Here is a 24,135-nt window from a genome sequence, read left to right as displayed (position 1 = left end):
CACAATCTTTCTTACATAGCGTCATTGTGCATCTCCTATTTTATGTTCTGATCGATATCAGACAAGGTTTCCCATTGCAAAAAAGGACTTTATCGTTATACTCTTTTGATAGCTGGGGTATCATTTTGTGAACTCATTGCTCAAAGTACCTCTAGTTGATTTGCTTTTAGCTCAATTTTTTTTTTAAATTACATAATCTGGACTCTGCAACCGTAAAACTCACACTTCAATATTTTGTTTCTTTTTTATAGTACATGTATCAACTGTTTGAATGAAGGTTCAGTAAAATGTTGATATTCTTTTTGGCTATTATATTAAATGATGACGTATCAATGGGTATTTAAATGTGCATATAGTGTTATCTCTTCGCCTGTTCCAATGCTGTCACAGAATTCTGCGTTACTTGCCTGACAAAAGATGTCGTAAAGATGGGCAGATTTAAATTGTATGTATTCGGAATAATTTTGATTTTCGAATTATTTCCAGTTATCCAGTCACGATTCATCCATTTCAAACCTGGATATGAGTACGTGTATGGGTTTGAAGGCCAAACAAAAGTTGACGGTCTTGGAAATTTCGTCGTAAAGGCAAAGGTAATTACTGCGTTGTCTGTATTTCAATTTGTCATTAAGAAGTAAAATTTAACAAGAAAAGTTTTTTTCTCCAAGTACCTTCTTCATAGGTTTTTAGTAATTATGAAATGTATGGAGATAACGAACAGTATTCAAGCTTAAAAGACCATTAAACAATACAAATTTTGGACCTTAATTTTTTTTTTAATTTTTAGCTAAATTTAGCCTTTTGTTGATAAATGTATTAGAAATTCATTTAATGAAACCTTAATTTTTTCTCGTATCGTCGGCTGAAAAACATTATCGGTCAACACTAGTATCGGACGACGCGAAGCAGTCACATTAATTCCTAGGAATACCGATGACTATAAAAGTTTAAAGATTTATGAGTAGGCCATGCAAATGTCGCCCGATCATCTAACGCTGAGCCGCAGTTTGATTTTCATCGTCGACGACAGACTTAAACTGCGGATGGTGGGGCGATGATCTAGAGTAGGTCGATGGATTGTTCAATGACTGCTTCAATTGAAGAAGTCGTCCACCGAAGCAGAAAAAGCTGGGCCCAACGGGCACAAAATTGGTCGACCGACAAAAAAGAGGTCAAAATCGGGCAAGACAACGGCCGATGAACTGCCGACTGTCGCCCGAAGAATCCCATTTTTGCCTCAAAATCCTTCGGTCGTTGGTCGTTTTGGAAATGTGACGGGGGTTTAATCAAGTAAGCGTTCCTTCAAAGTGAAACCCTGGGATAATGAGTTAAGATAATTTTTCATATCTAGGGGTTATAACTATATATTCAGTATAGTTTTTAAATTTAATCCAGATTATTCAAAGATAACGTACACATGTCCAAATTTCGGACTAAAACAAAATTAGCTGTCATCGTGCATTTGATCTTTTTTTCTTATATATCCAAGTACGATATCCATTTTTTTTTTCATTCTACATCCTAACTTCCGCGTTTTGGTATTTTTTGTCAATATGATGGAAGGTACTTATATCTCAATATATTATTTATTTTAAACAAATATTCTTCCCATCGTTTTCTTAGATTAATACGTTATTTTTTTTTCTCCTTGTAACCTCCATAATGTCATAAAGTACGGATCAAGGTTAAAACTCTAAAGATTAAGTTAGTGATTTTTTCATCATTTACCACAAATTTCGTGACACACCCAACACAAACACAGAGAGGGAGGGGTGGGTGGGGTGAAATCTTCCTTATTACTTTGGATGCGAGGCCGATGGCATCGTCACAAGCTACGGATTCTTGTGCCTATTCTATTTCTATCAATGTAAATTTAATGGACACTTAGAGTCCGTGGCTTGCGATGATGGGTCCACAGTCTTTTTACATTGTTGTAAAATGATGATATAAAATATGTCCCAGAAATGAAGAAACAATATTCTGTGCAATTGCAGGCAGATTTGTGTATATATCGGTAATGGGTTGTAATCGCCGATCGTCTTATTGAAATATGATTGCTGGTGTCCTGTAGATATGCAATAAGAATTCGGATTTTTTAACTTCAACCTGGGGGTCAAATGTCGGTCACAAATTTACGTTTTTTCCCCTACAAATTACCCTGGTTACTTGAACTCTTCTTACATTTTAAGCAGTAGCCAAATCATCTTTTGAAAGATGAATCGTGGTCTACTGTAGATATGCAATAAGGTTTCGGAATGTTCATTGTCTCCTAGGGGTCAAATGGTACTTGTAAAACGACGTTTTTTCTATAAAAAAAAAACTCGTTCTCAGATCGAAATCCTCTTACATACTAGTAAGCAATAGCCATAGTATCTTTTGAAAGATGATTGCTGATGTTCGTTAGATATGCATTAAGGTTTCGGAATTTTATTTTCACGCTAGGGATCAAACGGTTGTCGAAAAATTACATTTTTTCTACAGAAAAAAACCCTGGTTTAGCAGAACTCTAACCTTGGCCATAAGTTTTGATGTTTGTTTGTTTATTGTTTAACGTCCCTCCCGAGAATTTTTCACTCATATGGAGACGTGAAGAGCTGCAAATTTTGACCTATGCTCGGTACTTAGGGCCATTGAGCAGTGAGAGATCTTTTTCGTGTCAGCACCTACTGCGACACGGGACCTCGGTTTATACGGTCTCATCCGAAGACCGGTCTCCACGTCCCACAGGTGGGATTCAAACCCGCGACGAAAGGATCAACGCCTTATCCCGCGACTCTAGAGCGAACGTTCTAACCACTGCGTCACGCGGGCGACTCCATTAGTTTTGAATGGCTGGAGCTAATGCTTTCATATTACACATGTGTATTTCCTGTTACAAGACCATTTGGGTACCAACAATTTCGACCTCTTGATCTTAACCTTTGAATTTGACCTACATTTGAAAACCATACCCTTAACCATAACTTACTTTTGAACGTTTAGAAACAAGGCTTTCATATTTCACAAGTGTATTCCTTGAAAAAAAAAGACCTTTCCTTAGGTACCAACATTATTGACCTTGACCTTGGAGTTTGTCCTGCTTTTTGAAAAAACTTCAACCTTTGCCATAACATTTCTTGTGACAAGACCTTCCTTCTGATATCAACAATTTTGTCTCTTTGACCTTGACCTTTGAGTTTGGCCTACTTTTGAAAAACGTTCTCCTTGACCCTAACTTGGATGTTTGGTGCTAGGGCTTTCATATTTTAAATGTGTATTTCTTGTTACAAAACATTCCCTTAGGGTACCAAACCAACACATTTGACGTTTTGTTCTCTATCTTGGAGTTAATTTGGTCTATTTTTGAAAAAAAATTAACATTGACCATAACTTTTGAATGGATGGTCTAGGACTTTCATATTTCACATGTGTATTTTCTTGTGACAAGACCTTTATTTGGGTACCAAAATTTCTGATCTCTTGACCTTGGAGTTTGACCTGCATTCGATAACTTTAACCTTCACCATAAAGCTGCCATAAGCAAATACATTATTATTATTTTTTAACAAAAGTCTTCTTTCAAGAATTATCTTTTAATCAGAATTTGCATCATTAAATTCTAATTTCAGACTGGTAATGAATTTAAGTACATGTATTTGAAATACTTACATAAGAAGCCCATAGACCACATGATCACCTGAGCATTTTATGCTTGATTTGACAAATACATGTCTATATTTTGTGTCAAATACAGAATTATTGTGGCTTCTTCCTTAATAATTAGTTACCCAGTTATGAAGGAGAGTGCTGGAAGGTGTGTGTGTGTGTTTGTTTGTTTGTTGTTGTTGTTGTTTTTTGTTTATTTTTTGTATGTTTTGTTTTGTTTTGTTTTTTTTTTTGTTTGTTTTTTGTGTGTTTTTTTTTTGCAATGTGGAGCTAATGATGATTTCCTGAAGCAATGTAAGCAATATGTGTTTTAGTTGTTTAGGAATAGTTCTATGCCATAATGTCATTTTGTCCTCTGTGGTAATATAATAGAGTACACAGTTCTTGTACACAGACTGCTTTTTGCACAGAAAATATATACCCTTGATCAACATGACTTAAATTCTGATGGAAATTGTTGTCAGTTTGTTTTGCCATCTCCAAAACATTTGAAATCGGAATGATAACCCACATGATATCAATTTCTAAAATATCTACAAAGTTAGAGTGTTTTGACACAAAAGCTACATGATAAATACCAAATCTTTGAATGGCTCTTGCATTCTTTGTTTAATCTGTTTTTAAGTTTAACTTTTTTATCTTGGTCATTGAAACTAGACAATGTGTACTTTGTTTGAGTATTTGCAGAGAGTTCCAAAAGTTGTCTGTTATCTTTGGGTTGAAGTGTTCTCTGTACCGACTATGATAATCTTCGTTCATGTCAAGGTTCTTGAGAATTCTGAGTAAGATATCGATGAATTCAGGACAGATAGATATGTTATAGCTTGCGTCAGAAACTAAATCGATATACTAATTTCAGATAAATCCGAAAAATATATAATTAAGAATGATAGCGAAATGGGCAAAAAGTCTGTCCTTAAACCTCTATGGAAGAAAAACATTAGGAACATTGTACTTAAAAACTTACAAATTTATTTCATTACCCCAACTCAATGTCATTTGGAAAAAGATTGATAAATGGAAAGCATTGGAAGGCCCTCTGCTAGTAACACTGGAAGATACGTCATGGCCCCAGAATCAAACTCATTTAAAACTTTCTAAGGAAGGTTACAGGAATATGCATGCAATGAAAAATTTTATGAGTTCTTGTATAATTTTTTCTTATAAACAATGTATTGTTAAAAAAAGTGTTTTAATTCTATTTACCCTTCTGAATAGTTTCCATTAGGACATGTCTAGTTTTCGTCAACCTTGTCTTGTACACAGTACAAGTCGCTTTTGGTATGAATGTTTCACTAACACGTACACATGCCAAAAATTAAAGTCATATATGGCGTATTTTTTATAAGTTCAGACTAACTAAAATTAAAAAGATTTTTCTATTTGTTTTATTACTTTTATAAAGATAGAACTTTCATAAATTATACAATTTAAATCAATCACGTTTCAAAGATATTAGAAATTTAAAACAATAATCTATTTATTTACCGACTCCGCATTTAATATTAACACAGTTTAAAATCAATCTAACTATGGAAACATGAGGATATTCAAGTTCAAAATCGGTGAAAATTTTAATTTGAACGTAAATAATAATTATCATGTTTATCTTCACTCTATCTTATTTTTTAGCTCAGATACGCCATATATAGCTTTAATGATCGTATATATATATATATATATATATATATATATATATATATATATATATATATATATATATATATATATATATATATATATATATATATATATATTGCTGTATTTTTCTACTAAGCCAACCGTGAAATTGATTTGAAAGTCATTTTTGTGTATACTCACGCGTAGAAATATACACGATGAAACTCGCGCTAAAGTGACGTCACAATGAGGCTACAGAGACGTTAATAAAAATGTAACGATATAGGGCAGCAAGAAATTTAAATATTGAGTATATCATTGATTCTTTTTAACTTGTAAAATGTAAATATAAGGAATGTTTTTAAGTTTTGTGTGATTTATTGGTGTGTAAATCACACAGACTTGTCACGTGGGCATATATTTCATGAAGCGCGCTAGCTTCGCCTCGGTCAATATTGATATTTTTCTGGTGAATAACAAACCATATTCACCACCGAAAGAGTCCATAATTGTTTTATTAAATAGTTAGGATTTGAATGAATAAGACATTGAAGGCTCTATGATGATTGCATTTTCATTAGCGAACTTCTGTCGTAGAAAAATTAAAAAAAAAAAGTCCAATATACAACTTCCAACGACCGTGTTTTCCTTTCGCTGTGTGTAAGACATCGAAATGTTTGGAAAATAATCCTGCGATAGACTTGTCCAACAATTTTCCTGCTCAGACATACAACTGGCTCCGGCCATTGCGACCATTGTTTTCAACGTTGTGTTAGGTAATGATTGTGACGTCACAATGCCGCTGCACGAGCACTGACCCTCTGGTGAATACGGCTTCAAATCCAGTGCATATGTATATGAACTGTTTGCGTTTGTAAAGATTATAGAGGGACTATTTATAGACTATATAATAAATATATATATCTGTGTATTTTAAAGGTTAGTTACACAAATATAAGACGCATTGGAGATGGCCAAGAACTGTTTCTACGAATTTACAGCTACAACCTCGCTCCAGGGAATGATCCTAGTGAGTATCTTCGAAATGAATTCTTATTCACTGTAACAAACATTATTTATTTACACCCAAAATATCGTTTCTATAAATGATACATATGATACCTGTATTATATGTATTATCTATCCCCCCTCCCCACCTTCCGCCCTATAAACAGATAAATTAATAAACGAATATTCTAAAAAATGACAAGGACAACTAGTCACTCTAGACGGGCATCCGTTTATTGTTGCCAGGCAGGTTCGATCGGCAGTAGAAAAAAAAAAAAAAAAAAAAAAAAAAAAAAAAAAAAAAAAAAAAGATCAGTTAGTGGAGCACCTGAATCCTGGTATAGTCCGTTGCATTTTCCCCTGGCAGGTTACAAATAAGATAGGATGAAATCTTCCGATGTATCTGCCAATGCAATTTTCCTTGAAAGTACCTTGCTGTTATCAAAAAGAGATCTATCTATCTAACTATCTATCTATCTATCTATCTATCTATCTATCTATCTATCTATCTATCTATCTATCTATCTATCTATCTATCTTTTTTGTATCATTAACTGCATCACTACAGTAGTGCAGTAGTGAAAATTGTATTTTAAACCGTACAGTACCAGCAGAGAGTCTTACAAGGTTTGTAACATTTTAAATAAAATATATACTTATCCTGTATATAATTACATCAAGCTTTTATGAACTGGGGGGGGGGGGGCAAATCGATTGAAAATTTTACCACTGAATATATATACATGTACTTTACTACTTTACTTAGAAAAACAAAGCTAATGCGCAGCAGTACGCGTGCCCCCCTCCTCAATAATTTTACAAGTATATACTATGCATTAGAAAAGAAAACTTATTGCAAGAACGTCTGGTGACCTCTTTTTATTCTAATTATCAAGTGATCTCTTTTTTTCTTTCTTTCTTTTCTTTCTTTCTTTCTTTTTTTTTTGCGTGTCTAGAATATCTGTTAGCCCCCCCCCCCACCCACCCATGAACTGATTTGCTTCCTACGGGTCTGAACATGCATCCATATATAAAATGATTGTAAGTTTACATGGTAACATGAGTGTTTCTGATAATATGGGACAAAAAATAACGATCCCAAATAAAGTTCAATCATTACTGTTGAAATGATTCGATTTTGTTTTTTCATTGTATATTTCTGTTAGAAAATCATAATTTTTAATCTTAAAATTGTATTTCATCTTAACAAATCCCTATAGTCATTTAGCATTTAGAGATTAATCAATAAATATAAAACTTTCCTTTCAGGTGTAAAGGGAGACAACTTTGATTACTCGAGGTGGTGAGTGTTTTTTTTAATGAGGTTGGATCCTGATATTTAGAGTCTTAAACTTTTTTGTCAAGTATATTTTTTAGTTTCTACACACATAGCTTAATTAAAGATCAAAACAAAAAATGGTAGTCAGTATGCTTTTTTGGCGCTACAGTACATTTAATATGACCATTTTGCACTGAAATTTGTGTCTTAATCAAAAATCACATCTTCGAAGTTTTCCCTCCAATGTTTTCATCCAAATAAATCATGGGACAAAATAAACGATTAGTCCCTTTTAAAAAGACACATTAAAATTGTAACTAAGAAAAAGTTTCAAATTGCTTCTAATAATCAATTATTTGACCTTTCTGCACTCACTTTAACAAGCAAGATAATTATTTTTAAGTCCTAAACTTTAGCTTAAATTAAGCAGATTGATCAAAGTTATCCTATATATTTAGAAAGAAAATCAAAAGTGAGGGTCTATTATGTAAATTTTCAGAAATTCCTTAAAAATTGTTAATTTTCTGTTAAAATTGGTTCATTTTTTCCCTGGACTTTCAGAATATATTTACTATATTTGTTACAATATGATGAAAGAATTCATAAGAAATAATTTAATAGATATTTCAGAACTAGCATAAAAAATTTTACTGCAAAAAAACAGCTCTGTGTAGCATGGAAAAATAGGTATCTAAACTTAACAGTACTACTATATTTCAAAAGGGAAAAGTTGATCATTTTCTTCTAAAAAACCTTCCGCCACAAAATATAGTTCCGGCTTAATCCTATTTGAATGGAATTTAATTGTGTTTTTTTTTTCATTGGATATAGTTTAATTTGCATTGTAGAATCCAGATTTAATGTTAGAACTTAAAATTGATGCAGAATTTTAGAAATAAGGTCCTGACAAAAGTCTGCTCAAAAGCTCAGGATCGAATACAAATCAATCGGGCTCGATATACGAATTGTGTGTCTGCTGCTACTGAAATACGCGGTAAATGTCCAAATAGAAGGAGAATTTTTTTCATTGTTGCCAATAATCTAACCATTATCTCAAGACAGCCTCCCCATTAATCTTAACGGTGAGATTTTTAAACAAAAAGGTCATAAATATTACAAATCTAAGTCGTGATTTGTTGCATCAACGAGTTCGAAATTTTATCAATGCAGTGCCAGTGATTACGGTAGAACTTTCCGGATCATCTGTAGAACTCGTGTGTTCTAATAGACAATAATTGTTGGACAATTTTTTTAATCGATAAATCACACATGAACAATTGTAATATGATGTACTTCCAAGAAAAATTCGAACTTTTATTTATTTTCGTCTGAAATAGAGCGCCCTAGAGACCGGTGTTCGATATTTTCCTACATCAGGCATCTATGCTTAAAAATTAAGAGGCTGAGAGCAAACAAAAATTATTTTAAAGTTGGCCCAAAATATAAATATGAAGTCCTAGCCCTTACACAGGCACTTGTTTCGGTAATAAATTTTTAACCCATAGTATAATTATAACACAAGGTATCTAACTCCGAATTACATGGTTGAATTCGACTTTTCCACACGGCAAGCAGAGTATTGATGCTGTTTACGGAGACTAAAGAAAATAAAGATGAGCATGCCATATTTGGTTGAGTAGATAAATTATCGTAGAAAACACAGGTTCAGGGTTTTTTTTAGGGGTCGTAGGGGGCCTGTAATAGGCCCCATTCCCAATGGTAAAAAGTATGTGTTTTTCCCAATTTCATAAAAGAAAATTCCCAAAAGAGAATCAAAACAAACAAATATGGTTAAAAAATGTCTGAACTCAGTAACATGTATATCAGGAATGGTGTTAAAAAAATAAATCTAAAAGGCATGCTCCAAAAACTGATTGACTGAATGAAAAATAAGTCAATAAATACCTTGCAAATGAAAAAAAACCCCTCTTATTTGAATTTATTTACAAAAATATTAAATGTGATATTTTTCCCAATTTCAAACCAAATGTCGCTATTTTTCCCAAATGGAAAGGCCCAGGCCCTTGATCTTAAGACCTAAAAAAAACCCTGCAGGTATAAACAGTTTGACAGTGTATTTCCTCTGAAAGTGTAAATGAGTGCGATTCTGGGGGAGGGGGGTACTCCATGTAATTTGGAGTTGGATACCTTGTGTTATTATTATACTATGGGTTAAAAATTTATTACCGAAACAAGTGCCTGTGCCCTTGTAAGTGCATTTTATCAAAACAGTCTGACATATTAATAACAAAACTATCAGGGAAAGAATTAATTATGAAGTAATTTCACTCAGAGTTATAGTCAGATCACTGTAACAAAAACAAAAGAAATTGTTAAATTTTTCATATTACAAATAAACATATGCACCAGAGTTAGGGCTGGGACGAGATATCGATAATATTGATTCAATGTGAGGATGATACGCATATTGATACATAGGAAGAAATATCAAAATATCGCCAAAAAAATCTGACTTATGTTTTTTCTTTGTTTACTTAACATTTTGGGTTAAATATATAAAATAAATATGCAAAATATAAATTTGAATATGAAATACATAATAATAAATACCACTTGTGTAAATTAATTTTGTTTTACAACAGATGTACAACTTCTTTGAATAAATTATTCTTATTTGTGAAGAAATGTTTTGTTCATTTCAATACAAAAAAGAAACATTTTATAAAAATCTGACTTATGTTTTTTCTTGTTTACTTAACATTTTGGGTTAAATATATAAAATAAATATGCAAAATATAAATTTGAAAAATATGAAATACATAATAATAAACACCACTTGTGTAAATTAATTTTGTTTTACAACAGATATACAACTTCTTTGAATAAATTATTCTTATTTGTGAAGAAATGTTTTGTTCATTTCAATGCAAAAAAAAACATTTTATAGCTAATTCAGCATATCGTGATACATATCATATTGTGGCTCAAATATCGTGATACATATCGATATAGAAAATGTATTGTCCCAGCCCTAACCAGAGTTCACATCACTCTTCTAAGACAACACCAGGTATGGGATGATGTTTGTAAACTACATGTATATTTAGATTTTACTCGCATAGATGATAGTAATTATTATGAATTTAATTAAAAGTCTTTTTTCCTTTTCTATAAACACTCTGGTTGAACACTCAAACGGGGTAACCCTCAAATGAGGGTTTTTCATCCTGTCATGCAATGCGCAAGAACAGTAACTCTTGCAGTATCCAATGTAAAGAAACTTGCCTGTATCATCTATCTTAATAGGAAAAAAGATCGATAATATTGTTATTTTTGCCACGAACTTGGAAAAATGTCAACAGAAAAAAATCAAGAGGTTAAGTTTTCCATATTTTGAATTTATACTGTAGGAATAAAGAAATATTTTCCGTCATTTCATGAAATAATTAATTTTTTTTGTGTGACATCTAATTAAGAATTTTTTTAAATTATGGAATTTGAAACACAAGGAAAAATATTCTAAGAATGAGAAATTCAGAATTTTAATTTATAGAATCTAGATTTTAAAAAATTATTTATAATTGTGTTTTCCCTCCCAAAAATCGTATTTCTTAAAAAGAACAAATTGCCAAACATTGTATTAAATTCTTATACAATATAAAAGACAATAAATATGATAAATTGCATTTGAATTTTATTTTTAAATGTATTTTTATTACACTTCCTGGGCATGATTATCGATAATAAAGACGTTGATTGCTAGTCAGAGGAAACGCAGATTGAAATAAACTACTATGATAAATAAATCAATATTAACACCTCATTTTCGTGCATTTTATTATGAAAATATAAGATATAAGGTAGAATAATATATTTCTTTTATTTTTTCAATTTCAGGAGGCTGGGGGGTCAACAAATTAACCATCAGATATAACTTAATTTTTTAGACATGATATCTTAAGCTGTAAACTATCATTTGGCAAACAAAAATTTCATACATTTTAGTTTTAAAATTTGATCATTTTTGTATATCTTTATATGGAGCTCTTCTTCTAAAGGAGATCAATATAGTCTGAAAATGGCCACAACCACCCAGCCCTCTTAATATTAGTTGCTTATGTCTGTTTATCAAATATATTATCTTAAATACCTGGATGTCAAGGAGCAAAAGATCACCAACTTTGCCAGTGAATAAATCCTGATTTTGTACAATAAAGTCGTATTTTTGTAAAATGCAAACTCTTAAAACACCTTTAATTTATCATTTCGGAGTGGTTTTACATTTGCAAAATGATGCGTTACTTTGCACTGGCGTTTTTTGTAAACCCCTACTTTTTGCTCGTATCCCTGTTTGGGGATATGGTTTTCCAATTTCCGTTTACTCCTATTTGTGGGGGTTTGACCAGACTGATAAATAGAATAGCAAAAAAAGATAGACCTTATTACAGTGGTGGCTACGGTTGGCAGATCTAAGTTACTGGCAATTTTTAGCTCACCTGAGCTGAAAGCTCAAGTGAGCTTTTCTGATCACTTTTTGTCCGTCGTCCGTCTGTCCGTCTGTCTGTCCGTCCGTCTGTAAACTTTTCACATTTTTGACTTCTTCTCCAGAACCACTGGGCCAATTTCAACCAAACTTGCCATGAAGCATCCTTGGGTAAAGGGGATTCAAGTTTGTTCAAATGAGGGGCCATGCCCTCTTTCAAGGGGAGATAATTAGGAATTACTGAAAAAATAGTGGCATCATTTAAATATCTTCTTCTCAAGAACCACTAGGCCAGGAAAGATGAAACTTATTTGGAAACATCCTCAGGTAGTGTAGATTCAAGTTTGTTCAAATCATGACCCCCGGGGGTAGGGTGGGGCCACAATGGGGGATCAAAGTTTTACATAGAAATATATAGGAAAAGATCTTAAAAAATCTTCTTAAGAACAGCAAAGTCATGATTGGTCATATTTATTTGCAAGCATCCTCAGGTAGTGTAGATTCAAGTTTGTTCAAATCATGACCCCCAGGGGTAGGGTGGGGCCACAATGGGGGATCAAAGTTTTACATAGAAATATATAGGAAAAGATCTTAAAAAATCTTCTTCTTAAGAACAGCAAAGCCATGATTGGTCATATTTATATGGAAGCATCCTCAGGTAGTGTAGATTCAAGTTTGTTCAAATCATGACCCCCAGGGGTAGGGTGGGGCCACAATGGGGGATCAAAGTTTTACATAGAAATATATAGGAAAAGATCTTTAAAAATCTTCTTCTTAAGAACAGCAAAGCCATGATTGGTCATATTTATATGGAAACATCCTCAGGTAGTGTAGATTCAAGTTTGTTCAAATCATGACCCCCGGGGGTAGGGTGGGGCCACAATGGGGGATCAAAGTTTTACATAGAAATATATAGGAAAAGATCTTAAAAAATCTTCTTAAGAACAGCAAAGTCATGATTGGTCATATTTATTTGCAAGCATCCTCAGGTAGTGTAGATTCAAGTTTGTTCAAATCATGACCCCCGGGGGTAGGGTGGGGCCACAATGGGGGATCAAAGTTTTACATAGAAATATATAGGAAAAGATCTTAAAAAATCTTCTTAAGAACAGCAAAGTCATGATTGGTCATATTTATTTGCAAGCATCCTCAGGTAGTGTAGATTCAAGTTTGTTCAAATCATGACCCCCAGGGGTAGGGTGGGGCCACAATGGGGGATCAAAGTTTTACATAGAAATATATAGGAAAAGATCTTTAAAAATCTTCTTCTTAAGAACAGCAAAGCCATGATTGGTCATATTTATTTGGAAACATCCTCAGGTAGTGTAGATTCAAGTTTGTTCAAATCATGACCCCCGGGGGTAGGGTGGGGCCACAATGGGGGATCAAAGTTTTACATAGAAATATATAGGAAAAGATCTTAAAAAATCTTCTTAAGAACAGCAAAGTCATGATTGGTCATATTTATTTGCAAGCATCCTCAGGTAGTGTAGATTCAAGTTTGTTCAAATCATGACCCCCGGGGGTAGGGTGGGGCCACAATGGGGGATCAAAGTTTTACATAGAAATATATAGGAAAAGATCTTAAAAAATCTTCTTAAGAACAGCAAAGTCATGATTGGTCATATTTATTTGCAAGCATCCTCAGGTAGTGTAGATTCAAGTTTGTTCAAATCATGACCCCCGGGGGTAGGGTGGGGCCACAATGGGGGATCAAAGTTTTACATAGAAATATATAGGAAAAGATCTTTAAAAATCTTCTTCTTAAGAACAGCAAAGCCATGATTGGTCATATTTATATGGAAGCATCCTCAGGTAGTGTAGATTCAAGTTTGTTCAAATCATGACCCCCAGGGGTAGGGTGGGGCCACAATGGGGGATCAAAGTTTTACATAGAAATATATAGGAAAAGATCTTAAAAAATCTTCTTCTTAAGAACAGCAAAGCCATGATTGGTCATATTTATATGGAAACATCCTCAGGTAGTGTAGATTCAAGTTTGTTCAAATCATGACCCCTGGGGGTAGGGTGGGGCCACAATGGGGGATCAAAGTTTTACAAACGAATATATGGGGAAAAAATCTGCTGCTCAAGAACAGCAAAGCCATTTGTTATATTGATATGAAAGCATCATTAGGTAGTTTAAAATTCAACCTCCACCCCCCACCCCCCCCACCCCCCATAAACTTTGCAATACTGAACTGATTTTTGCTTTTTTTCCTAGCCAATGTGCTCAGGTGAGCGATGTGGCCCATGGGCCTCTTGTTTTAGTGAATCTGACAAAAAGCAAATCGTAATTATTTGATAAAATGTCATTGATGAATTTTTCAACCAAAACTTGATTTAAAGGACTTATCGCATGTTTCTAAATTATTTGAAATTAAAAGTGTAAAAGCTTCATTATGACCACAGTTTATAAATTAAGTGTTTTTAATGCGGATAAACCGCAGTAATTAACCAATTATTGACTCAAATGAAAACCCCTGTATTAAAAATTTAAGTTAATTAGACAGCGATCACGTGATCATACAGAAAAAATAAGTTTTGATAATTGATTTAAGTACAAAATGTCATCCCCGATCTTAATATCTGGATGGAAATGTTCCGATGGCATTGAACCAGGTGTTCACTGTTGAAAAGAAAAAAAATGAGGCGATTGTCACTAAATGAATATAAAAAAAAAAACTTTGATGTGAACAGACATGGGCATAATGGTAAAGGAACTGAAAACAATATTAGTTAATACTTTCTAAGAGAAAATGTGAATTATTGAATATGATATTGTTCAAAGATATGACAGGTAGTCACTATATGCTGGGAATTGTATTCTAGGAATTTTCAAAGTGCATGAATAAATTTACTAAATAGGAAAACATGACCTCTTTCCTGTTGTTTGTCCCTCATCATAGCTTTATTCTAGTTGTGTTGAGCGTTAATTTAGTTTTTGAAAGAAAATCAAAAACAAGTTTTTTTAAAACTTGTTTAACACTTTGGTTACATTGTATGGATTAAAATGACAAGATTATATATGCCCAAAAAAGAAAAAAATCAAACAATCCAATAATCACAAAGAAGACTCCAGGATTTTTTTTAAAGGAAAAAAAAGCGTAAACAAATTGTCTACGCTTCTTGTCAAAACCATTTTAAATACCATAATGTAAATGGACTCAAGGCTGTGTGCATGCAGACAACATGAGGGACATAGCATCATTTTTCGAACTGGGGGGCAGCTACACTGCAGCTCTCTGGTCGTCCATCCCAAATTTTTCAGACTGCGACCTACAAATTTGCAGATATCATGAATTATCAAGGATTGTCTTGAGAGTCGGTGAAAGCTTTGTCCATATTTCCAGCTAAGCCAAATCTCAATGGCGATTAACATAATATTAAAGTTTTTTTAAAGGAAACTTTAGAATTTTTATAGAGTGAATAGAAATGTCATCTTCCATGTAATGCACCTTTCTGATTTTTTTAAAACAGGTTTTCTTTTGAGATATCAACTCTTGGTGTAGTCACACATGTTTATCATCCAAAGGGAGAAGATGAGGAAGTTGTAGCCACAAAGAAAGGATTTGCAGCCTTATTTGCATCAAGACTGCATAAAAAAGGAGATGTACATAGACTTTCTATTAAAAATACACTGGAAATAAATTATATATGCAAGATATAAATGATGGAAAGATTATAGTCCTAAATGTAATGATATTTTCTTTTTGTATTTAGATCCTTGGAGTTGAAAACAGCAATGGCTTTACTTACAATACAACAGAAAATGGAAGTGAAGGTACATCCCTGAACTAAGGGTGGGATAATTTGAAAATCTAAAAATGAGGATATTTTCAAACCCCCCTACATGATATTTTAGATCTGCCGCTGCAAAATACCAAATTTTGAGACTCGACAAATTCAATGGCCTTTTCTCATTTACTTATAGGTGAACACAATGCAACATACATTGTATCCCCTGTAGACGATGGCGTGACATTCACTAAAATCAGACATGGACATCCCGTTATTAATGCAAGGGCAAATTATACTAAGGTTAGTATTTTTCTTGTACTGTATGACAAAATTTGTCTTTCATATGCATATGATCACCTGTAATAAATATGAAAACGATTTGTAGTTTGCGTTTTTATGCTAACCTGAGTCAAAGGCTCCATTCAGCGAGTTATTCTGACCCAAAGTAGTCCTTTGTTTTTCTGTCACCTGTTCACTTTTCACATCTTTTACTTTTTATTCAGAACCATGAGGCCAAATCTCATTACACGTACTTGACTCAAAGGTTTGTTGCTACAAAAATCGTTCAAAAAGGGGATGTAATTAAAAAAAGGTAAAAATAGGGTGGGGTAAAATTTTTTTTAAAAAAATCAAGAACCGCTGGTCCAGAGATATGAACTTGTAAAAAATGAAAACTTCTAGACATTATATAAATTTTAAATTGTTTAGACATGGCCCCTTGGGATGGGTTGGGTCCACAATAAGGGATCAAAATTTTATGAGAATATAAAGAGAAAATCTTCAAAAATGTTCTTCAGAATAACTGGACCATTAAAGAAGAAACTTATGTGAAAGCTTCCTGATATAAGATAGATTCTAAATTATTCACATTATCCCCCCACCCCCCACCCCCACCACCACCAGGAGGTGGGTCAAGAAAGGGGATAAAAAATTATACATGTATTTGTGAATAGGCATATATGTGAGAAAAGTGTTTTATTTGTAGTTGAGTCAATCTATGAAATTCTTTGTTAAAATTTGTTACTTTTAGCTCACCTGAACTGAAGGCTCTAGTGAGATTTTCTGGTCAAAATTTGTCTGTTGTGGTTGTTGGTGTTGGCAGCAAATTTTTAACATTTTAGCTCACCTGAACTTTCAGGCAAGCTTTTGTGATTTAGATTGTCCAGCATCTGTCGTCTGTAAACTTTTCACATTTTTGACTTCTTCTCAAGAACCAGTGAGCCATTTTCAACCAAACTTGCCACAAAGCATCCTTGGTTGAAGGGAATTCAAGTTTGTTCAAATGAAGGGCCATGCTCTCTTTCAGGATGAGATTAGTGAAAAGTGAAAATTTAATGGCATCTTTTAAAAGTCTTCTCTAGAACCACTGGGTCAGAAAAGATGAGATGTATGTGAAAGGGGTATTAAAAGTTTTTTATGGTTACCCGACCGACCCTATATTTAATTGCCGACCCAAATTTTTTTCGTCGGAAAAAATCCGGAAGTCACTCACCAGTCTGTTTAACATTTACATGCATCTTAATCGGTCAAGCGTTTGAAATGGAAATCGAAAGTACTAGAAACAAAATTTAAAAACAAAAAAGTTTAATAACAACATCAACGTGTTCATGTCTATTGCCCATATGGCAAGCCCAAACAAAAGTAAAGCACCCACAATGATAAAACTGTTTTGTATTTCAACCAATTCATGTGAATTTGTGTATAAAAAAATTCAATAAAATAAAAAAAAAATCCTACCTACCTACTCTATTTTATTTCAGCATGTAACCGTAAACAAACATATTTATTTATTACGCCAAAGATTCATTACATAGTGTTGATTTAATTTTGTTCAAATCATGACCCCCAGGGAAAGGATGGGGCCGCAATGCCCAATCAAAATTTTCTCCAGAAAACACACACACACACACACAAAAAAGAATTTTTTTTAAACATTTAGAAACATCCTTAGGTAGTTAAATTAAAGTTTGTTCAAATCATGACCCTAGGGCTAGAATGGGGCTTCAATGGGTGATCAAAGTTTTTTTTTCATAGGAATATATAGGAGAAAGAGAATCTGCTGATGGAAAAACCAAGTTACTCAGGTTAGCATTGTGGCCCATGGGCCTCTTGTTCTAAAATGTGACATTAATATTTTGGACTTGTAATAAATTCTGAACTTAAACCAAGTTTTATTATTTGCAAGAACATTACATACAAAAAGCTTCTAAAGAATAGAAGAAAGCCATGATTTAGTCATATAAATATGCAAGCATTCTGAGATGTTGCAGATCTATTAAATTTTTAGGTCACCTGAGTCACTCAGGTGACCTATTGCTATTTTTTTTTCGCCGTCGTCGTCCGTCGTGTGTTAACATTTGAACATTTTCAGCTTCTTCTCTGAAACCGCTGAACCAATTTCAGCCAATTTTTGCATATGGCATCTATGTGTGAAGGGGAACAAAATTTGTGAATTTCATGGTCCCTGCCCCCCTGGGGCCTGAGGGGTGGGGCTTAAACCACCAAAATTAATGCAATCTTTAAAAATCTTCTTCTTTACTCCTGGACATCAAGCAGTCAAACTGTTGACATGATTGTAATAAGCATTGAGCCCTCTACCAAAATTGTGAAATTCATGGCCCCAGGGTCAGGGGTTCTGGTGCTAGGGCAGGGCTATTTAGATCATATAGTGAAAGTGCATTATTTCTTTGAAAATCTTCTTCTCTACTCCTGGGTATTACTGAAACAAATTGAATACATAGTTATGATAAGCAAGAGTGACTCTACCAAAATTGTGAAATTCATAGCCCCAGGGTCATTGGTTCTGGTGTGTGTGGGGGGGGGGGGGCTATATAGATCATATAGTGAAAGTGCATTATTTCTTTGAAAATCTTCTTCTCTACTCCTGGGTATTATTTAAACAAATGAAATACATAGTTATGATAAGCAAGAGTGACTCTACCAAAATTGTGAATTTCATGGCCCCAGGGTCAGGGGTTCTGGTGCTAGGGTGGGGCTTTATAGATCATATAGTGAAAGTGCATTATTTCTTTCAAAATCTTCTTCTCTACTCCTGGGTATTATTTAAACAAATTAGATATATAGTTATGATAAGCAAGAGTGGCTCTACCAAAATTGTGAAATTCATAGCCCCAGGGTCAGGGGTTCTAGTGCTGGGGGGGGGGCTATATAGATCATATAGTGAAAGTGCATTATTTCTTTGAAAATCTTCTTCTCTACTCCTGGGTATTATTGAAACAAATTGAATACATAGTTATGATAAGTAAGGATTAGTCTAACAAAATTGTGAAATTCATAGCCCCAGGGTCAGGGGTTCTGGTGCTGGGGGTGGGGGTGGGGGGGAGGGGGCTATATAGATCATATAGTGAAAGTGCATTATTTCTTTGAAAATCTTCTTCTCTACTCCTGGGTATTATTGAAACAAATTGAATACATAGTTATGATAAGCAAGGATTAGTCTACCAAAATTGTGAAATTCATAGCTCCAGGATTAGGGGTTCTGGTGCTAGGACGGGGCTATATAGATCATATAGTGAAAGTGCATTATTTCTTTGAAAATCTTCTTTTCTATTCCTGGGTATTATTTAAACAGATTAAATACATAGTTATGATAAGCAAGAGTGACTCTACCAAAATTGTGAAATTCATAGCCCCAGGGTCATTGGTTCTGGTGTTGGGGGGGGGGGGGGGGGCTATATAGATCATATAGTGAAAGTGCATTATTTCTTTGAAAATCTTCTTTTCTATTCCTGGGTATTATTTAAACAGATTAAATACATAGTTATGATAAGCAAGAGTGACTCTACCAAAATTGTGAAATTCATAGCCCCAGGGTCATTGGTTCTGGTGTTTGGGGGGGGGGGGGGGGGGCTAAATAGATCATATAGTGAAAGTGCATTATTTCTTTGAAAATCTTCTTCTCTACTCCTGGGTATTATTTAAACAGATTAAATACATAGTTATGATAAGCAAGAGTGACTCTACCAAAATTGTGAATTTCATGGCCCCTGGGTCAGGGGTTCTGATGTTAGAACTCGGCTCTATTTATTATATAGTGAAAATGCATTAATGCTTTAAAAATCTTCTTCTTTGCTTCTGGGTATTATTTAAACAAACAAAGTACATTGTTATGGTAAGCAATGACCTCTTCCAAAATTGTGAATTTCCTGGCCCCAGGGACAGGGGTTCTGGTGCTAGGTTGGGGCTATATAGCTCCTATAGTGAAGGTGAATTATTTCTTTGAAAATCTTCTTCTCTGCCCCTGGGTACTATTTAAACAAACTAAGTACATTTTTATGATATGCAAGGATGCCTCTTCTAAAATTATGAATTTCATGGCCCCAGGGTCAAGGGTTCTGGTGAAAAGGGGGGGGGCTATATTGATTATATAGTGAAAAAGCAAAATTTCTTTGAAAATATTCTTTTCTGCTTCTGGTAAAAAAGCAGAGAAGCTAAGTATATAGTTATGATGAGCAAGAGTGCTTCTTCCAGAGTAGTGAATTGCATGACCCCTGGGTCAGATGTGCTGGTGTAAGGGTGGGGCTGTTGATAATATAGTGAAAATGCATTAATTCTATTAAATAATCCTGTCAGCTCCTTAATGTTAAGCAGATACATGTTAAGAAAGTGATTACTTATGAAGAGCAAACTTCTGGTCCCAGGGTGAGAAGCTCTGGTGTTTCTCGGTGGTGAAGGGGGGGGGGGGGGGCTCTATTGATAATATAGTGAATCTGTAGGAAAAATGCATTATTTCTTTAAAAATCTTCTCTGCACTTGGGCATATCAGAGGCAAAAAGAGTAAAAGTTGTAATAAGGAAGGGTATTTTTACCAGATTTTTGAACATCTGGACCATTTGGTCAAGTGTTCTGGTCCTAGCCAGGGCTCAATTTGCATTCTACTGAGAGGAGTTATTCCCCTTTGCCGTTTAGTTTTGATAATTAATCACTGTAAATAATGTACTTGAAAGGTTAATAGAATAAGAGAATTATGCAAGAATATTTATTGTATAATACAAAAATTATTTTCAAATTTTTAATGATCAGGTGGACTTGTAAGTAATAGATAAATAAAGATGAGACAAAAATAACTTGTCTTATTAAATGTTCATCAAAGACCAAGAGAGGCCAATGTAAGAGATTATAACAAGGAATTAAAATAGTATAGAAGCACTGATAGTTTGTTAATATACTTATGGTAATAGTGATAAATGGGGAACAGATTAGAACCTAATCTGTGAACTGTTAATGAATACTAGACTAATTATTTTGTTGATCCTGATCACCCTATTTTTCTTGCTTTTGGGCAACAAAGCTTCACCTTTCATTTTAATATTCTATGGATCCTCTAAATTGTTGTATTGTACTCAGGTGACCGTTAAGGCCCTTGGGCCTCTTGTTTATTTATTGGTTTATTTTGTGTAAAATATAATTTTTTTTTTTAAAGATTTTAGTCTTAGTATGAGCCTAGACAGATACATTTCATGCCAAGATTAATATTTTTTGTGGTAGGAATTTCTTTTCAATCATTTTAAACATTCTATTTCATTGTTTTCCTAGACCTTGCATTTCCATGACTATCTGGGTACAATACACAGTGTTTTAATTAAGGAAGATTTTAAGTCTCCAAGAGCACATCAGAGGTATGGTAAATCTTGATAATGTACCTAGCTGATAAAATGCCTTTTATTCTAATAACATTTATATGTTCTATATTTAGTTTTTATAATGATACAAAAATTATGTTTGACAATACAGTTGATTCTCGATAACGAATTTGGCGATGAATTTCCCATCTTTGGGGAAACAAGAAATAGAGTTGCCTTTCTTGGAAATAAAACCATTTAGCATTCAGTGATTCATTTTGGTGTGCGTCCTGCGTAAATTACGCACAAATTTTGCTAAGGACGCATTATTTCAATAAATGTGCATCCCACTGGACGCAATAAATTTATAGAAGGACATGTACTATTTTAAATTATTTCGGTATAATCTGATTCAAAACTTGACCGATTGCATCATATCCACATGCTAAATGATACGCATGAACGATTTTAACAGGTATAAGGTTGCCAACAACAGGTCAGATTTCACAACTGCAGTTAAAAGCAATTATCAGAAAATATTTGAAAGTTAGTTAGCATAGTTCGATTATCACTGATTAAGTCTATTACCGTGGAACGTTTCTGAAGCGAATACTATACCTTTGTATTTAAGCTGTAACCTGTATAATTGTTTTTTTTTCTTTTCGTTTTTTCATTACATGATAAGAAGTATAAAATTTAATCATTTTTATTTCTGACTATTTGTCATTTCTTCTTAAACTTTTTTTTACTTCATTCTGCTTCTATGCATTTTATAACTGATACAATGTGTGAGATCGTATGTACGATCTAAAAATAGAACCAACGTGCACAGTGGACAATATATTATTTTTACGACACAAAATCATGTACTCTTACTTGGACAATTAATAGTAAAAGTATAAATCACTCACAGCTACAATAAAACATTTGCACTTTCGTGCAATACCCTTTTTTTTCACTAGAATTTCCTCTGTAACATCTAATATACGGTACCCTTGGATTTGGACACATTGATTTTGGCACGGGACTCATTGTTGTCATTAAGAGGGGTCCTTTGGACCCATGATAACCATTTTCAAAATGAATCACTGAGCATTTATTCTTATAGTATAAAATTAAAACACATTTCAAAATTTGGAAATGCTTCAAATAGTTTTTTTTTAAGTACATTAATTTCGTTTTAAAACTAAATACACAATTATAAAATAAATACGTGTACATGTACACAGGTACAGGCGTGTAAATTTGAATGTCTGATATTGAAAAAAAAAAAACATGCTGTGTCGATCGATGTGATCTATTGCCGATTGTATGTAAAATAAATTTCTGTAAATAATTTAATTGTTTATGGCATTGTCATTGCTAAAACTTTCGTAATTAATACTATATCACTGTGTCACTATTTTTCAAGCAAAATTTGCATTGTTTGAAGTAGGTATCTTCAAAGAATATCATTGTCAGCAAACTCAAATTAACAACAACCACTTTTGTGGCAAAGCCATGACTGAATCATTTTTATAAAACAGAAAACAAAATTATAATAACAGTTGATATAATAACAATCGATATTAAAAATTATTGTTTATTTAATTCTTTAATGACATTTGCCTTGTCTGGCTTTACAACGGTGATCTACAGATAGGGACAACCAATTAGTTGCTTCACTGACCACATGCACCTGTGGTGGTGTATTGAGATAATTGACACTTTGAAATGGACATTTGTTGTGATAACAGGGTGGCGGATGGAGGTATGCAAATTGGGCCTTATAAATAGAATTTTATATATTAGGGGAAAACATTCTTAAAAAATCATGGTGTTATTGCAAGAATGGCGATGAATCAAATGGGGATAATTCAAGAATTGACTGTATTATCTAAGGTTTATAGAATAAAGAGTCTATTTTGGATGAAATTTTTTATAATAGGGCTGGGACGATACAATTTTTTCTATATCGATACATATCACAATATTTGAGCTATGATATATGTATCATGATATGTTTAATTGGTTATTAAATCTTTTATTTTGTATTGAAATGAAATATTTCTTCACAAGTAAGAATAATTTATTCAAAGAAGTTGTATATCTGTTGTAAAACAAATTATTTTACACAAATGGTGTTATTATGTATTTCATATTTATATTTAGCATACTTATTTTATATATTAAACCCAAAATGTTAAGTAAACAAAGAAAAACATGCAAGAATTTATTTTTTGTTGTTGCGATATTTCGATATTTCTTCATACGTATCGATATGTGTATCATCCTCACATAGAATAGATATTATCAATATCTTGATATATCGTCCCAGCCCTATTTTATAACATATGTATTACTTTTCAGTTTTGATCCACACGAAAAGATGAGGAAAGTGAAGTCAGAGAATGATTTCAGCAACATAGGTGAGAAACTGTCAAAATGATTTTTTTAGCTCACCTGAGCTGAAAACTCAAGTGAGCTTTTCTGATCACCCGTTGTCCGTCGTCCGTCCGTCTGTCTGTCCGTCCGTCTGTAAACTTTTCACATTTTCAACTTCTTCTCAAGAACCACTGGGCCAATTTTAACCAAATTTGGTACAAAGCATCCTTGAGTAAAGGGGAGTTTAAATTGTTAAAATAAAGGGCCAAACCCCCTTACAAGGGGAGATAATCAAGAAAAGACAAAAATAGGGTGGGGTCATTAAAAAATCTTCTTCTCAAGAACCACTGGGCCAGAAAAGCTGAAACTTATGTGGAAGCATCCTGGGGTAGTGTAGATTCTAAATTGTTAAAATCATGACCCCCGGGGGAAGGGCAGGGCCACAATAGAGA

The 24,135-nt window shown here is 33.5% G+C and overlaps 1 long non-coding RNA gene across 1 annotated transcript; it reads left to right on the top strand.

Moving 5' to 3' along the window:
• Positions 1-15,928: 15,928 nt before the first annotated feature.
• On the top strand, positions 15,929-23,727 carry LOC133181626 (uncharacterized). The gene is made up of 3 exons (XR_009720487.1): positions 15,929-16,037; positions 21,294-21,376; positions 23,669-23,727. It is a non-coding gene; the product is annotated as an uncharacterized LOC133181626 (long non-coding RNA).
• The last annotated feature ends 408 nt before the right edge of the window (positions 23,728-24,135 follow it).

This window comes from Saccostrea echinata, unplaced genomic scaffold (genome assembly GCF_033153115.1).
Source record: "Saccostrea echinata isolate AGI-Se365-2 ecotype Australia unplaced genomic scaffold, CSIRO_AGI_Sech_v1 ptg000009l, whole genome shotgun sequence".
Classification (NCBI taxonomy): Eukaryota; Metazoa; Mollusca; class Bivalvia; order Ostreida; family Ostreidae; genus Saccostrea; species Saccostrea echinata.
Note: the sequence above shows the minus strand (reverse complement) of the source record. Positions and strands in the feature narration are given on the sequence as shown.